We start from the raw sequence: 18,492 nt of genomic DNA, 5'->3' as shown, positions 1-18,492 counted from the left end.
GCCTGTTCGCTGTTCCCTTTGTTTTCCTTGTTCTCAGGGGAAGGAAAACTTCATTTCTACTTTTGCTGCAACAAGACTGGAGGAGCAGATGACAGCCACTGGGGCAAAAGGAGGGTGGGAGCCTGGGAGGCCCCAGTGTTACTGAACAAAACATGGGTCGGCTTGCCCGAGTGCAGTAAAGCCAGTCTACTGACACCGGGTGTGGTGAAGGAAAGTGCAGCTTTAATTGTAAAAGTGCCAATACAAGGAGGCCAGGTGGCTTGTGCTCTAAAACCCCAAGCTCCCCGAAGGATTTCAGTAAAGCAATATTAAAGGCCAGGTGAAGGAGGGGCGTCGCAGGGTATGTGATCAGCTGGTGCACAATTCTCTGGTTGATGGTGAGGTAACAGGCGGTTAACATTATAAATTCTTAGGCGCCAGAAGCTGCGGGGCTACCTGTTCATGATCATCAAGTAGTTAATTTCTTCCACTTGGTGGTGGTTTTAGCATCTGTAAAACAACTCAGGAAGCGTGCATCAGGTACTGTTATCCAGGCACTTCAGAGAGGAGCTACAGCAGAGCATGTGGGGGAGGGGTCTGTCCTGGGAAGGCCCAGTAGGGTCCTGCTCGGTTACACCCGGTGCCTGGGATCGGCAGCCTGGGAACGTGGGGCTGCTCCTGGGTGTGGGGAGCTGTGGGCCCAGTCCTCTGAGGGGCCTGTTAGCCCCCAAGGTGAGATGAGGGTGCAGTGGCTGGACAGAGGCGTCTGGCCTGGGAGAGGGGTCCAGGCTGGAAACGTCACGGGCATCATCACAGGGAGGGAGAGGAAAGGCCAATGGGGGCAGGTAGGTCACAGCAGACTATGTGCAGGTGACTGCGGTCCTGGTGGAAGCAACTCAGAGCCACAAAGGAGTGGCCGTCAGGGGCTCAGCTGCATTCTCCTGTTCCTTTGTAAAACTGCTGTGTCAGAGTTTGAGGCACCGCCAGGAGACGTCAGGGCCCAGTGCTGCCATGGCTTCATCAAAGGGCCCAGGTGGAAGAGAACCACTGCAGGCTCCGCCCATATCCGCACCGGGAATGAACCCCATTGGGGCTCTTGGGCTCACAGACTTGAGGGAACCTCTGTCCTCAGGACCAGTCTTCCTCCCTCTTCTCACCTGCTGGTCAGAGGCCCAGGAACCCCCAACCTGGCTCCACACCCAGGGCCTGGATTCAGAGGCCCAGGAACCCCCAACCTGGCTCCACCCTCAGGGCCTGGATTCTGGGACAGCTTAGGGTAATCAAGACCCTCATGCTCCTTTATCTGCCCGGGGGGGGAGATGTTGACTGATTATGGAGGGCTGAATGTTTCCAGCAGGTATGGGTGGAAAGATGGGGTGGGAAATTCCTATGTCTGCAGGGTCTTCCCAGCATGAAGATCTGTGTGTTTTCCCCGGCCAGTCAACATCCTCCCAGGAAGCCTATATCCAGGATTACGAGGGCAGAGGCTCTCCCCTTGCTTATCTGTAACTTCCCACTCCCACAGCAAGGCTGTGGCTGGCTCCCTGGCTCCCACCATCTGCCATTTATCTGTGCATTGCTCCTTTCCAGGTTACATGTGCAGAGGTTTCAGAATTGTTAGCTACTACACCCTGGAAAGAACTTCCTAGAATAAAGCCCACTGTTTATATACGGTCCATTTTGCCTTTAGTCTACAGATCCCATTCATTTCCAAAGGTGACTTAGGTCAGCACCTTTTATCCCATCCCGTACAGTGAGTTGTTTCCATATATTTCTAATACAGTTAGATTCTGTGACATTATGTATTCCATCCTCCAACATTCCTACATCCTAAATAACTAAATTTGAATAGATTATGATTGGCCCCTTGGGCTATGCACATCTGTGGGCTTAGACAAATGCATAGTGACAGGCATCCACCCTAGAGTATCACATGGACTACTTCAAACCCCCACCCCATGATCTGCTTATCATCTACGTAGCTTTGCCTTTCCCGGAATGTCGTCAATGGGGTCATGCTGTGTGCAGCCTCCGCAGACTGGAGTCTTTCACTTAGCAGTGTATACTGAAGATTTATCCATGTCTTTCCATAGGTTGGTGGTGCATTCTCTTCTGCTGAGTAGTATTCCACTGCACGTGTACGGGAGGAAGAACAATTTTCCCTCTACTTTTCTAGGTTCTTGGTTGAGGCCGCCCCCGCCCCTGTAATAAAAGACAGATTACCAGGAGAAAAGCCGAAGTTTAATAACATGTATACCTTCTGAATACAGGGGGGATACCACGGGAAACTGAGTCAGGCCCTGAAATGACCAAAACCATCCCCTTAAATACTGTCTTCAGCTAAAAACAGAAGAAAGATGCTGGGGAAGTGGGGAAGGCCAGTTATGGCAGCTTATCATGCAAAGCACAGTAAACAAGGGTATGACTGTTTGCACATTTAAGTCAGGACTTCCCCTTTGAAAAGAGTTACTTAATATTTAATTATCCTTCTATTTTTGGTGCAAAGAGGGACATACCCTTATAATTGGAGATTTCCCTGTTGTAAATGTCCTTCATAAAACGGCAATCTCAGTTTTCTGAGATTTTTTAAAAAAATTATTATTTTTGGCTGCATTGGGTCTTCGTTGCCGCGTGCAGGCTTTTCTCTGGTTGTGGCGAGCAGGGGCTACTCTTCATTGCGGTGTGCGGACTTCTCATTGTGGTGGCTTTTCTTGTCACGGAGCAGAGGCTCTAGATGTGTGGGCTTCAGTAGTTGTGGCTCACAGGCTTAGTTGAATTGCGGCATGTGGGATCTTCCCGGACCAGGGCTTGAACCTGTGTCCCCTGAATTGGCAGGTGGACTCTTAACCACTCAGCCATTGGGGAAGCCCTGTTTTGTTTTGTTTTTTTTTAAAGCAGACCAATAATCCTTATGCCAGAGAGACATATTTTGGGGTGACATATTTTACTCGCGTTGACATGGATGTACCCCAATTTGCTTATGCATTCATCTTTTGAAGGATATCCTGATTTCTTCAAGTTTTTAGCCATTATGGAAGTGCTGCTCTTCATAATTGCATCCTTGTTTGCATTTGAACATAGATTTTCAAAGCAGTTGCCTAAATACTGGAAGTATGATTGTTGGATGCCAACATGAGACTTGTTTAGCTTTGGAAAAACTGCCAAATTGTCTTACAAAGTGGCTGCACATGCATCCCCCCAGCTATGAGGGAGAGTTCCTTTTTTTCCTCACCCTCTAGCAATTGGTATTGTCATATTTTTGGAGCTTAGCAGTCCTAATATGTGTGCTGTGATAGTTCATGATTTTAATTTGTAATTCCCTAATGGTATATGATGTTGAGCTTGTTTCTTTTTCTTTTTTTTTTTTGCGGTACGCGGTCCTCTCACTGTCGTGGCATCTCCCATCGCGGAACACAGGCTCTGGACACGCAAGCTCGGCGGCCATGGCTTACGGAACCGGCTGCTCCGCAGCATGTGGGATCATCCCGGACCGGGGGACCAACCCGTGCCCCCCGCATCAGCAGGTGGACTCTCAACCACTGCACCACCAGAGAAGCCCTTGAGCTTGTTTCTGTATGACTTTTACTGTCTGTATATCTTTTTTGGTGGGATGTCTGTTCAGATCATGCTGTTCATGTTCATGCTGAGAGGAGCCCTGTCTCCTCAGGACCTGCTGGGGCTTTGGTTTCTGGAACACGTTGGGCTGAGTCCACGCTGATGTCCAGGCTTCGGGACAAGCCGGGGTCGAGTCCACACTAACAGGAGCCGGGTCTCCTCAGGACCCGCTGGGCCTTCAGCTTTGGGACACTGTGGGGTCCAGTTCATGCTGACAGGAGCCTGGTCTCCTCATGACCTGCTGGGAGGTGATGCCACTGAGGGAGAAGGTGAGGAAAAGTGGGCAGAAGGTTCCTGTGCGTGGCTGACCGCTGAGGGTGTCTGTCTTCAGAGGACCCAGGAGAGGAAGGGCTTGATCTGGAAAACTGGGTTTTTGTCCCCTCTTGTGTGTGCTGTAGACAGAGTGCAGTGTTGTTCTTTGGCGTGTGGCATCTGATTTTCCCAGCACCGTTTATTGAGGGGACTGTCCCTTCCCTGGTGTATGTTCTTGGCTCCTTTCTTGTGAATTAACTGACCACATACCTGTAGGTTGATTCCTGGGTTCTCTGCTCTGTTCCTCTAGTCTGTGTGCCTGTTTTTGTGCCAATTCCACACTTTTTGGGGACTGTAGCTTCGTAATGTAGTGTGAAATCAGGGAGGGAGACGCCTCCAGCCCGTTCTCCTTCCTCAGAGTCGCTTTGGCTCTTCTGGGTCCTCTGTGGTTCCACACACAGCTTAAGATTATTTGTTCTGTTTCTATGGAAAGTGTCTTTGGACTTTTGGGAAGGATTGCATTGAATGTGTACATTAATTTTGCTAGACTGCATATTTTTTAAAAATTAAACAAAAATTTGGGTCACACCATGTAGCATGCAGGATGCGTGATCTTAGTTCCCCAACCCGGGATCGAACCCGCACCCCCTGCAGTGGAAGCACAGAGTCCCAACCCCTGGATGGCCAGGGAATTCCCACCATAGAATGCATATTTTCACAGTATTTTTTTTTTTTTTTTGTGGTACGCGGGCCTCTCATCGTTGTGGTCTCTCCCGTTGCAGAGCACAGGCTCCAGAAGCACAGGTTCAGCGGCCATGGCTCACGGGCCCAGCCGCTCCGCGGCATGTGTGATCCTCCCAGACCGGGACACGAAGCCGTGTCCCCTGCTTCGGCAGGCTGACTCTCAACCACTGCGCCACCAGGGAAGCCCTTGTTTTGTTTTGGTTTTTTGCGGTATGCGGGCCTCTCACTGTTGTGGCCTCTGCCATTGCAGAGCACAGGCTCCGGAAGCACAGGCTCAGCGGCCATGGCTCAAGGGCCCAGCCGCACCGCGGCATGTGGGTTCTTCCCGGACCGGGGCACAAACCCACGTCCCCTGCATCGGCAGGCGGACTCTCAGCCACTGCCCCACCAGCGAAGCCCCTCCATTTATTTTCGTCTGTTCAGTGTCCTCTATCAGTGTCTTCCACTTTTCAGTGTGCTGGTCCTTCACGTCCTTGGTTAAATTTACTCCTAGTTATCTTTTTGGATGCAATTGTAGTGGGATTTTTAAAAAATTCTTTTTCTGATGGTTCATTATCAGTGTATAGAATCACAAATGATGTTTGTGCATTGATTTTTCTTTTTTTTTTTGTATCCTGCAGCTTTACTGAATTCATTTTTTAGTTGTAACAGTTTTTTGGTGGTTGAATGTGGAAAACTAGAATTCAGAAATCCCACTGTTTCATCTACATCCAGGTCATCCACAGCACCCAAGACATAGTGGCTCCCAATATAATCTTCCCATGGTGCCTCTTGTAGTATGTGGACTCCTACAAGGGTGATTAGCATCCCCACTATGGGCGAACTGGATCTGGGTAGGGCTTGGCCTCTATAACAGAGTTTGATGTCTGTATTTCTGGCATGGTATGACATGGTTGTTTTGATAAGTACTTTATTTTCTAGTAAATTTCAAGTATATCAAAAAGTTTAAATAGCAGTATAAAGTTTTCCACCTTCACAAAATACTCCAGTTTGTTTTACCCTGTGAGAGTGGGAGGGCTACTCTCCCAGGGAACCAGCACATAACCCCAAAGTTATCTGTAAACATGTGAATAAGTGGCTGTTTTAGATTTCTTTTTTCTCCTTTTTTGTTATTTTTTAAAAATAGCTATTTAATATCTTATATCATTTCATTTTCCCCATATATTATTTCAGAAGTTTTATACTTTTTTCTCTTTTTATAGTTATCCTAGAAATATCATGCATCCTTGACTTTTCAAAATCTAAAAATAACCAGTAGGGCTTCCCTGGTGGCGCAGGGGTTGGGGGTCCGCCTGCTGATGCAGGGGACACGGGTTCGTGCGCCAGTCCGGGAGGATCCCACGTGCCGCAGAGCGGCTGGGCCCGTGGGCCATGGCCGCTGGGCCTGCGCGTCCGGGGCCTGTGCTCCGCAACAGTAGAGGCCGCGGTGGTGAGAGGCCCGTGTACCGCAAAAAAAAAAATTTAAAAACTAATAAAAATAACCAACATCTTTACCTTCCTCTTAGATAATACAAGAACCTTAGTAGTTTAATTTTATTCAGCCCCTCATGACTTAACATGTTATTATTATGTAGTTTAATTTTTTTTTAATATTCTTACAAGACAGAAGGAGACCTGTTTAGAATTGTTATTGTGTTTTGCCATCAGTCCTTTTTTATATTTCCCACATTTTTGCTACTTTCTCTATTATTCATTGATTGTTTTATCTTTTAGACCATCCACCTAGGGCCATTTTCCTTCTGCTTAAAGTCTATCCTTTAGAATAGATGAACTCTCTTAGTTTGTGTTTACCTGAAAGTGTCTTTGTTTCACCATCACTTAAGGGAGATGTTTTTGCTGAATATGGCAGTTTAGGTTGGCAGTTATTTTCTTGTAGCAATTTGAAGATCTCATTCCTCTGTCTTTTGGTTTCCATTATTGCTATTGAAAAGTCACCTGTCAGTCTTTCAGTTCCTTGTCTCTGGCTGCTTTAATATTTTTCCCTTTGTTTTTAGCTTTCTGCTGTTTCACTGTATCTATATTTATCTTGCTTGGGTTTATTTGGCTTTTTTAAGTCTGTAAATTGGAGGTGTTTTGAAATGTGTTTATTGACTTATTCATAATTCCTAAACTGTGAATTTCCATTTTTATGTTCTGTTGATCTATTTGTCTTAATGTATAAATAAATCTTTTATAACCTTCATAGTAAATATTTTCTCCTGGTCTTTTGCTTTTCTTTTCCTTTGTTTCCCACAGTTTCCCCAACAGACTGCATTGCCAAACTCGTGGATTTTTGATAATCTGATAAGTGAAAAGTGAACCTTGACAATAAAACTCTGGAACTGGTCTTTTGAGAGGAGTAGGACTGCAACTCCTCTTTCAGGTTTTTCATCGTAATTGGTCTATTCAGATGTTTCTTCCACTTAGACCAATGTTAGTAAATTATATTTTTATAACTTTCAAATTTATTGGTATAGTGTGTGATAATTTATTATTTTAGAAATTTTTCCCTGTATTTGTGGTTAGCCTCCTTTTGTTGACATTTAATTTTTTCTCTTTATTGATTATATTTGCTAAAGGTTACTTATTCCAAAAGAACCAGTTTGGGGACTTCCCTGGCGGTCCAGTGGTTAGGGCTTCACCTTCCAATGCAGGGGGTGTGGGTTCAACCCCTGGTGGGGGAGCTAAGATCCCACATGCCTCATGGCTGGCGGGGGTGGGGGAGGACAAAAACCGTAAAACAGAAGCAATATTGTAACAAATTCAGTAAAGAGTTTTTTAAAGAAATGGTCCACATTAAAAAAAATCTTTTTTTTAAAAAAAAGAACTAGCTTTTGGTTTTTATTGTTTAACTCAATTGGCCTTTTGTTTTTAAATTTGGCCTCTCTTTTTATTTATGAATTTTCTAAGAAGTGTCTGGGGCATACTTTCTGTTTTCTCTTAAGAATTGAGTAACACTTAATTGGATAACTAAATCCCTTGGTAATATTCTGTGTTAAAGACTCTGCCCTCCTTGGTACGGTGAAATAGACCCTGTTTAGAACCTTTGGGTACACCTGCTTCCTCATTAACTATTCAAGACCCCAACTCCTGAGGCCTGTTTTGACCAGTTGAAGCACCTGCTTCACCCTGTGGTTATCCTCCACTTCTCTATGAGCCACCTTTAGTAAATAGGCCTATTCTCTGCCCAGGGCATTTGTGATGGGATATATCTAGGGGTGGTGGTGATTAAAAAAAAATCATTGTTATGGTATGGATTAGATGTCACTTTCCCTTTTGTTATATGTGATAATCAAAATAATCTAAAGCAGGTCTTAAAATGTAATTGACCCTGAGAGAAATTTAGTCTTAGGATTTTCTTGGAAGAAGGACAAAACTACTTAACAGTATCTTTGTAGTGTATAAATACAGTAATGAGTTTAATGCAGCCATTCATTGCAGGCTGATAGTTTAATGCTGAAGCACAAATTAGTAAACGTGGTTTGATGAGCCAGAGCAAAGGCCGGTTCCTTTATACAGATGTCTGAAAATGGCACCATATCAACTTCGAAGTGATTCTAATAAAAAGTGCATAATCTTGAATATGGAAAGTATGTTCTCCAAAGAATCTGTTGACGTTTTACACAGCATAGCAAGAAAGAAAACAAAATATGATATAAGATTATAAGCATCTGTCTGATATATAGAAATCTTTTTTATAGTAGAAATGGATTTTGAAAATGTTCAAACAGTCTTCAAAAATTGAATATTAAGTCTAAAAGTAAGCCACAGTTAAATGAAACAATCATAGTACAAAGGGATTTTTAGCAATGGAAATAATTTTTTTTTACTTTTGAATTTTCTTTATATTTTATATAGCAGGTTCTTATTAGTTATCCATTTTATACATATTAGTGTATACATGTCAATCCCAATCTCCCAATTCATCACACCACTACCACCCGCAGCCAATTTTCCCCCTAGCAATGGAAATAATTTTTTAAAGTTTTTAAGAAGAAGGCAGTTGCTCTCCCATTGCATATGTTAAATATGCAGAGTGATTTTGCTATTTTCAATAGTAATTAATCTACGTGATTCTTTATGAATTTAAGTAATTTCCTTTGTGAGTTAAGGTCTTCCTGTATGTTTTCTATTTGTACAATACCATAGCGGCAATGATTCTCTAGGAGCTCCTGATTAGTTTTCCGCTAGCAAGTGCAGATACGGTCCAGGAAATGCATATGGATGTCTTAGATTACTTGGTTAAAACATAAGCCAAAAGGAAAGACGTCCTTAGATCAGGCCAAACACCACACACACACACACACACACACACACACACGCACACACGCACACACACACTCCAACTTTATTTTTCATGAGTTTTGTTAGGGCTGTGTGGCTTAGTGGGAGGGACAAGCACCCCATCCCAACCCTGGGTGCTGGTATCAGCATCTCCTGGGCATATATGGAGTATCCAAAACCATATTCAGTAGACCTTTTATTTTTGTAAATTACAGAGCAAAGCCCCATGAAACTATAATCAGCGAGTTTACTAGACAATAATGGGAAAGCTTTATAGCAGCGGTGAGTTAGAATAACTTGGGGTCACTGTGGTGAAAAGACATGGATTTCGGTTTAGGTCTAGGATTTGCAATCCAGAATGGTTACTGAATAACCTGCAGGCAAGACCTTCGAGGGAATTGAAGCTTGGAGCGATCGTTGTAAAATAACAATAAAACTGTCCACCTAAGAGTATTGGGAGACGTCAGAAACAGGGAACTGAGGACACTCTGCTTGTCCAGCCCTCGGACCAGACTGCGGCTCCCCGAGCCGGCGCACGGCCAGGTAGCCTGGCTGTGCGCGTGTGCGCGGCTCGCGGTTCGCCACCCGCCCTCGTTGACTTTTAAAGGCACAACCCGCGCCGCCCCCGCCACACTGGCTTTCGCTGGCAGGAGGGGGCCGGAGGGGCCAGCTGGGCAGAGGGACAGCCCCCTCCGCCACACGCCATGAGGTGAGGAGGAGGGGCCGGCCCTAACCCCCACCCAGCCAGGGGCTCCTGGAGACACCTGCGTCTGGGGCCTCCCACCTGGCCGGTGAGCTGCCTGCCAGACAACTGGGTGACGAGGAGACTGGGAGAAGGGACGGACTAGGTGTCCCACCTTCAGGGGGCTTTGGGGAGTGAAGCTTTGGTGGGGCCGCCGAGGTAGGTGGTGAACAAACGGTTGTATGTACTTAAGGGTTTACGGAGCGCCTTTGCCTCCTGACTCATGGGATTCTGCGAGCGTGGAGTGGAGAAACCCTTGCCGAACTGCCAGAGAGATGGCATCACTCTTTACAACTCTTCTGTGTGTGTAGACTTACAGTATTTTAGGAAATCTTTTGAATTGTAAAGCAGTGATTCCAAATGGACTTTTGCACTTCAAATAATAGCAAGGGTATCTTGGTTTTTATTCTTTCTGTGGGTGATTATCTTGACATTAGAAAACATTTAAACTTTTGTACATGGTAGACTTTTTTTAATTTAAGAAATGTTTAAAGTTTAAAAATTTTTAAGAACTTAAAAATTGTTATAAAAATCATACATTTCTTATTCTGTAGTATTTTCTATTTTTTAATAGAGAAGCTTTATCTTATGGGTCTCTTACTGTTTTGGCTTATGGGAAATGCTATTTCCATTCATTTACTTTGTGTTCATTTTAAAAACTAACTTGCTACTACTTAGGGCCATGGAAGATCTTTTTTTCCAAAATGAAAATAGCTTTAGTTCCCCAGATTATATTTATGCTTACGTAAAATTTCAGATAATACGTAAAGCTGTAAAAAGAATGAAACAGGAACTACCTGTACTTGACCTACCCAAAGATAACTTGGTAGAGCGTTGAGTACTGTGGTGCTAGGAGCTCTGCTGGGTACTGAAGGTCTTTGTGAGCAAGACAAAGAGTATCTGCCTCTGTGGACCTTACATTCTGCTGGGGAAGATGGACACACACACACACCCAAAAGTAAATTGACAAAATAGCTGTATGTTGTAATGAGTGATTTAAAGAAAATACCTACTTTAGGCGGGGTGATCAGAGGAGGTTTATCTGAGGGAATAACTTGAGATTTCACTCAAAGAAGAGAGGGAGCTAAGCCGAGGGCAAAACAGGAGAGCGAGCGTTTCAGTCAGAAATAACAGCAAGTGCAAAGGCCTGAAAAGAGCAAAGAGCTTGAATGGAAAGACCAGGGTAGCTGGACCGTAGTAGTAAGCCAGAGGAGGGAGGATCAGGTGAGGTGGAGGAAGCAAGCAGGGGTCAGATTTCACAGGGCCATGGCAGGGAGTGTGTGTTGTATTCTGGGGGCAACGAGAAGCCGCGAAGGGTTTAAGTAGAGAAGTGAAGTGATTTGGAATATGGATTGATTCATTCAATACATGAAATGTTTATTGAAACCTTACTGTGTACCAGGCACTGTTCTGGGCACTGGGGTACAGCATGGAAAAGGATAAATTCCTGTATTCATGAAGCTAATAATCTAGTGGTGGGCGCATAATCAAATAAACAAGAAAAACATCAGATAAACATTATACAGATGATGACCATTGTTTAAATCATAGTATATGTTCTTAAGACTTTGTGTATATATATACATACTTCTCCTTTGTTATCAGCTTTTCTTTCCCCTAAACAACTTATGGTAGGATTTTTTCTGTGTTACATTAAATGAACAGCTTTCTTTTATTTGGAAGCATCAGTTTGTTTTGTAGATTAAGTATGGCCAAAATAATACTACATAAATGAAAAAAATACTGTGCAGCAACAAAAACTTGTCTAAGTCATCTGTTTGGAAAGAAGTATATAGTAACTTCCTTTGGACAGTCTGACATGTGGCTCTCCTGCCTCATCCCATGTTCCAGCAGCCCCTCATGATAACTTTGACCTGTTAATGTGGTTAGTTAAATTTATGGATTTCCTATTTATTGAACCAATTCATACATTCCTAAAATGTACCTTAATTGACTTCTGTTATTATATTAGTGTCCTGATGGATTCCCTTTGCCAATACATATATTTTAGGATTTTAGTATCAATATTCGTGAGATCTATAGTTTCCTTTCTTAGTATTTTCTTTGTCAGATTTTGGTGTTAGCATTTGACTGCTTTATAAAAAAAATCGGGAAGCTCTTTTTCTGAGTTTTGGAACAGATTAAATTGCATAAGTATTATTCTTTCATTTAATTATCAAATACATATTTACTGAACATTCACTGCGTGCCAGGCATTGGGCTGATGCTGGGTAATCACAAGTAGACAAAACAGACATGATTCCTGTCCTCATAAGGCTTGGTTTATTAGGTAAATAGACATTAGTGAAATAATTATGATTATGTAATTATAAACCATGATAAATGCTCTGAAAGAAATCGTTGAAGATCTACTTTGACTGTTCTTTTCATGTATTTGAGTAAATGGTTATTGCGTTAATACACACTAAAAATTAATTCTTTTAAAATTAATATTTGTTGAAGATTTGATATGTAATTAGTTCTGTGATAAATACATAAGTAAATAAAATGAGGTCTTCATAATTATAAAAGTTAAAATAAAAATAATGGTGATAGTAGCTACCATGGTAGGTGGTATATTGCACATTTTTTGATTGAAGAAATTAAGACTTACATTAAGTAGACACTTCAGTTATGTCTGTGACACCTCCAGTTGTACACTCCTCTGGAAATTCCACTAAGATTATAGTAACAGAGTAAAGATATAAATCCACAAAGATCAAGAGAGTGAGAAAGGAGAAGATAAATGAAATCAGTATTTGGGAAACTACAAAAGAAGGTGGTCAATTACTAAATGATTTAGTGGATTAGAGAATGCTGAAGGCTGAAGAGAGGTAAGCCAACAAGAGAAGCAAGCCGATTCCCTCCACAGAATCTGGAAAAGGCTCAGGATTTAGAGGTACCAAGTACTTCTCAGGGCAGGAATATGGGTGGAATAGAAATAGAAGTATCTGTAAACTGTGGTATCTTTAAAAAGAAAAGAGAAAATACAACTTACGTAAAAGAAGAGATTCTTTTTTTAAAAAAGGGAGAGAAATTATTCAGGAAGCAAGAAAGGATTAGATAATAAAGCTGAAGAACTCTCCTAAAAAATAGAATAGCCACAACAATTAGACAAAAAGAGTGAGAAAGTATTTAGAAAATAAAGGTCCAGTCAAGAAAGTTTTTCATCTAATCCAGTGGCAGGAAGAAAAATCTATAACGAAATCAGTACTATAGATATGTGGGAGAATCTGGAACATGATACAGTGGGTAGCCAGTGATACCAACAGCCAGTGTCATTGAGATGGGATATGTCATGAAAGGTTTCAGAGAGGTACTGATACCTGAAATCTAAGTAAGTATTCAAATGATAAGCCAAAAAAGGGCACTAGTGTATACATTTTCAGGGCAATAGAAATAGCAAATGCAGAGGTGGAAACACGATACACATGAGGAACTGCAAGCAGTTCATTATTTGAGAAATTCAGTATACTTTACAAAAAATAGCATGTATAGTTTTATAATAGTACACCTTTTTTCAAAAAGGATTTGAGGTAGAACTGTGTGAATATATTTAAGATTCTTTAGAAAAAGTAGCAATATTGATTATATCGTTCATTATGTCAAGAGGGGAGAATTAAATTGGGATTCAGGAGACCAGGATTCTAGTGCAGACCTACCACTAACTTGTTGAGACCTTAGTGTGATAATGTTGTTGACTGCCTTCCCAGTAATCACCTCCCTTTTTCTTCCCTTCCCCCAAACCACAATTTTGTCTAGCTTTTGGGGTGATCCCATGCTTCAGGAGCAGCTTGGGCGGGTGAGAGTGGGGGGCTGTGTGACTCTTAGTTACTCTAAGCTCATTATGGTAATTCCACTCTCTTTGGTTAGTGATTGTTTTAGGAATAAACGTGTGACTCAGTTCTGGCCAATGAGTTGAGAATGGGGTGCCTGCAGAGAGAATTCTGGGAAAGCTTTCTGACTGAGGACAAAGGAAAAGATGCCCTCTCCCTGCCTTCATCTTATTCTAGCTCTGAAGATGTGTTTGAGCCCAGTGTACGGATGCAACAGAGCAGTTTTCAGGCTTAAGGGTTCCCTCCTCTGCTCCTGAAGCTGAGGATTGTTTTTAAAAATATGGTGCCTTTGTTGCTACTCCTTTTCTAAGTTGCAAGTGTAATCTGGTTTGGGAGGGTCTTTACTTCCAGCTCTGCTTTCCTCTTTGAGACCACTGTCACCAGGAGATACAGCCCTTGCTTTCCAAAGGTCACACACTCACTCTAGGAGTATTTTGTGAGCGCATTCTAAGATCTCCAGGCCACCGGGACGCTTTCATCATAGAGACTTTTTCTCGTTTGTCTTGATAAAATGCAGGGTATAGCATAGTACTAGGCACATAATAGTCATCACTAATAGTTTTGTTTAATGAAGGGTGAATCAAATATTACTTATGTAGGGGTGGGGAGAGGTTTTATTTGTGTTCTATTTGATTTTATTATTTCCAGCCAGTAGAACATGGGTGTGGTTCTATAATCTGTGCATTTTGAAAGGTTTTTTTCAGTGAGGCAAAATTGATTCCTGTTTATCTCTGCGAAGAAAATTTTCTTTAGAAATTAAAGAATTGGGGGAAAACCACTTCAATTTATGTGTGTTACTACTTCTTATACAGCAAATTTAGCCTTTAGCTCTGGAGACTTGACAAAGAAGGGAAACATTACAAAATTGTACCTAATGCAAACTAGATGCTCAGTAAACATTTATTTATATAGTAGATATGCCTGAAATAGAACTATTCACTTTATGATTTAATTTTTTCTTTTTTCATTTTAGCATTTATGACATTAGCAGAGAACAGGACTATGTCAAGAAGTCCGGGGGTATACTTGGTGCAAATGAATTAAGACCACCCTCCCAGCTCCATTCCCTGTGAGAGAAGACCGAGACAAGGTTCATATCAGAGAAGAGTGGGTATTAAACTAAATGCTATAAGCTATTACTAATGAATCCAAAGGTGCACAGTACAGTTTTTTAGATTTTAATTTAGATCATGTAAAATGAAAGGACTTTTTAAAAAATTCTAACTTCCAGTAGCTACAGATTTCTTATAATTATTAGTCCAAAATTGATAGGTGATTAAGTTTGCAAATTGCATCAGAAAAGGTGTGTGTGTTCAAGAGAAATTGTCACACTCCTCTATTTGTATTTCTTTGAAATTATGATTTATTTTACTTGATTTTAAATTGAGATATTTTAAATAGTAGAAGTAATACATGCTTATGTAAGAAAAATCTAAATTGTAGTGATATATATAAGGCAAAAGTATAAGTTCTCCTTTTTGTCCACTCCCCACTCACCATTGGTGTATATACTGTTAACGGTTGGATTTCCCATCTTTTCTACATCTTTTTCTGTATACTTCCAAACACATAATTTTTTATGGTTTTTTTTTTTTACCAAAATGACAGATAATACATATTATTCACTCAGTAGTATACAATAGATATCTTTGTACGTCAGTATATACAGATTTACTTTGTTTTTATTTAGTAAGTGCAAGGTGTTTCCCTATTGATGGCAATTTAGGTTGTCTCCAGTGTTTTTGCTGTTATAGGTGTTGGTGCATGGAACACCCTTGGACATATAACCCCTGCACTTATGCTAATATTTCTGAGGAACAGATTCCCAGAAATGGAATGGTTATTTGGTACGCCCATTTAAGTTTTTGTTACTTTCTGCCAAATTGTGTTCTAAAAAAGCTGTATATATCTTAAACTGGCAGTCCTTTGATATCTTAAAGGTAAGGCTAGTACATTTTAGGATTAGGTGATTAAAGAATGGGCTGTTCCTTCAACAACTGTCAAATGACCTACTTAGAGGAGATACAGTATATAGGCATGGAGAGTATTAAAAGGTGTAGGTTGCCTTCTACTAATAAGGGCCTTTAATGGCACATATTGTTGGGTTCTTAGTGTTTCTGTCTCTGATAAGTGCTATTGCTTAATTCACAAACAGGAGTTGTGGTCATGTAAGTCTGGGGGAGATGGAGAAGTGGCTAGATTCTGTTAGATTACTGTGACACCTAAGTTGTTGACGTTTGTTCATCTCATTATTTGCTTTCAGACCAGATGCTTATAGAATGGAAAATAGATACCTGTGGTATAGCATCAGAAGCTGGTTTATAATTTTTTTATCTCTCTTATTAGAAGTTATAAAGAGAGAAAAAAGTGTCCCGAAATCAGACACTCAGTATCCCTGTCATGGATTTTGAGATGGGGGAGATTGATGCAGGGCGCTTTGAGCAGAATCCAACTTGTTGTGTCAAGCTTGACCTAACTTTTTTTTTTTTTTTTTTTTTGCAGTACGCAGGCCTCTCACTGTTGTGGCCTCTCCCATTGCGGAGCACAGGCTCCGGACGCACAGGCTCAGCGGCCATGGCTCACGGGCCCAGCCGCTCCGCGGCATGTGGGATCTTCCCGGACCGGGACACGAACCCGTGTCCCCTGCATCGGCAGGCGGACTCTCAACCACTGTGCCACCAGGGAAACCCAAGCTTGACCTGACTTTTAAGATCCAATCCACAAATGGCAGAGAAACGTGCCCAAAGCCAGGTGCTACAGGAAAGAATATTAACTCAGTTTTCAGAGCCATTTTGATTCAACTTCAGTTTTTTCCATGTGCTCTTTGTTGATCACTTAAACAGTAAGGGACACTCTTTATGCTTTACAGACAGGTACTTTTCAAGTTACCTTCTTAGATGTTGCTTTAGATTTCTTTGTGGAATAGCCCCCTCTTCTTTCTCTTAATATTCTGATCATCTTGAATGTTAAACTAGAGCATGTGCATTGCTCAGCAAAAAATGAAACTATCCATTTATTTAATGCTCCTCGTTTTGTACGCTTGTTTTAGGCGGTTAAATGAAAGCGCATTGTGTGGGAAGAGACAACGTCAAATGATTTATCAGTAAAATTCTCATTATGTCCTTAATTATAGAGCAGGAAACTTGTGCTTTCTTGAGAGTATAATTGAGGTCATTTATTATGAAGTCATGAAAGATTCAGGGTTTACTGTGGTTTTCCATTAACTTCTCTTTTGATATGCTTTTCCTTCTGCCAACTGTAAAATTATTACTTTTCTAACATATGGCTATTTGGAGAGTGCTGACATAAAAAGGAAGCATTTTTAACCATAAATAAATGGTTTTAGAAGTTACAGTATAAAAGTACAAAATAAGTCATTTCTTACTTGTTCCTCCTTGTTTATTTTAAATCATTACCATTAGTCCTAGCTTTATTGGGAGCAGTACTCCCCACATTGTATTAGATGGGGTCTTTTAAATTGCATTATTTCTCACAGTTTTCAGCTTATTATTGTGCGTTGACGCTCAAAATTGGGGATATATGTAGTATTCAGTACTTGTGAAACTTATAATCTATTAACATCTTGCAGAATTTAGGGAAGTTGATAATCATAGATTGGTCATTTCCAAAGCGATGACAACTTTTATTTCTTTCACTTGTAAGCAACATCTTTCACAAATATTGAGCCTCATGGTATAATTAGATTCTTTAAATATTATATTGCCTTTTAAAAAATTTAAATACTAGGTTTCCAAAATTATAATTTTTAAAGGAATCCTGATTTGCATTTGAGCTAGCTGTACAGATTATTTGTAAAAGGAGTTTGCAAGTGCATAGGCTTCCCAGTTTGTTTTGAGGAAGTAGCTAAAGAAAGCCATAATTTTTAAATTGTTATCACTGGTGTTTTGCTGTTTGAATCTCTTTAGAATATCCATATTTTTCACAGCACTGGTATACCGATATTGAAAGAGAGAAGGTGAAACTGAGGAAAAATCAAAGTCAGATACAATCGATATAGATCAGATGTGCCAACTTCAGAATATTCTTAAGTGTTTCATCCTCTTTTCTTTCTTTCCTTGCTATTTATAATCTTTTATTTTTGATACGATGAAGTATTATTATCAAAATCATTTTTAAATTACCTTGGGAATTGAAGCATTAGGACAGTTTAGTCCAAATGAATTTTACTGAAATGTTTGTTTTGATTTCTGTAATAGTCTAGGGTTTTTTAATCTGTTGTTCATAAATTAATTTTAATTAAAAAGCTTATGTTTTCTTTAACTTTTGAACTCTAGTGTAATTGGCAGAGTCCTGGTATAAGTAGGAAGCCAGATTAATGTACTTATTTATACTGTAAGGCCCAAACTTCCAGTCTTACATAAATTATTCTCTCTATTATTTACAAATAATCAGTGTGTATCCGCCCCCCCAACCTTGTTAAAGAGAATAGAGAGGAGGTAAATAGAAAGGAGTAAACAAATCAAATAGTTCAATGTTATGAGAACTCATTAGGCTCAGTTCTTGCTAAGTCAGGACTGGTAAAATCAAAAGACACAAGGGCTCAATCAAGAGAATTACTGGATTGAGTCAGTAGTTCTCAATTAGGAAGCATGCCTCTCATGGGAGGGGTATACCAGCATCTTTGGGATAACACATGGGTATGGTTTGAAGAAAGCACTTTCAAGAAAAGTAATAAAGTTTTATTTTTGTAAAATGATGATTTTATAATACAGCCCATAAGAAGTAAATTTTAATAGATATGTACAGGCTGGTGAGGAAGCCCCAAAGAAACATGATTTCTAATGTGTTTGCTGAGTGTGCAGTAGTAGGCTCCTTCCAAGGAACCTAACAGACTTCCTTGGGGATTTGGTGAGAAGACAGGAAGGGTAAGTTTATCAAAATGTGGCTTAGGTTTAAAAAAATTTAAGAATGAGAAGCATTGGTCTAAGCAGTTGCTGACCACCAACTTGACACTACAGTTGCATCTGCTTTTACCCAGTGTGGCTACAGCGCCCAGCTTGAAACCAAAAGGGATTTATTCTTGCATTAAAAGTCATTCAC

At 40.9% G+C, this 18,492-nt stretch overlaps 1 long non-coding RNA gene across 1 annotated transcript; it reads left to right on the top strand.

Moving 5' to 3' along the window:
• The first annotated feature begins 13,757 nt into the window (after positions 1–13,757).
• LOC149749485 (uncharacterized) lies at positions 13,758–16,304 on the top strand. Its single transcript, XR_016392570.1, has 2 exons — positions 13,758–14,538; positions 15,934–16,304. It is a non-coding gene; the product is annotated as an uncharacterized LOC149749485 (long non-coding RNA).
• Positions 16,305–18,492: the final 2,188 nt, after the last annotated feature.

This window comes from Delphinapterus leucas, chromosome 3, assembly GCF_059928025.1.
Source record: "Delphinapterus leucas isolate spDelLeu-1000000601 "Yukka" chromosome 3, BTC_Dleu_Yukka2, whole genome shotgun sequence".
In the NCBI taxonomy this organism is placed as follows: Eukaryota; Metazoa; Chordata; class Mammalia; order Artiodactyla; family Monodontidae; genus Delphinapterus; species Delphinapterus leucas.
This window is presented reverse-complemented; position numbering and strand designations above follow the sequence as displayed.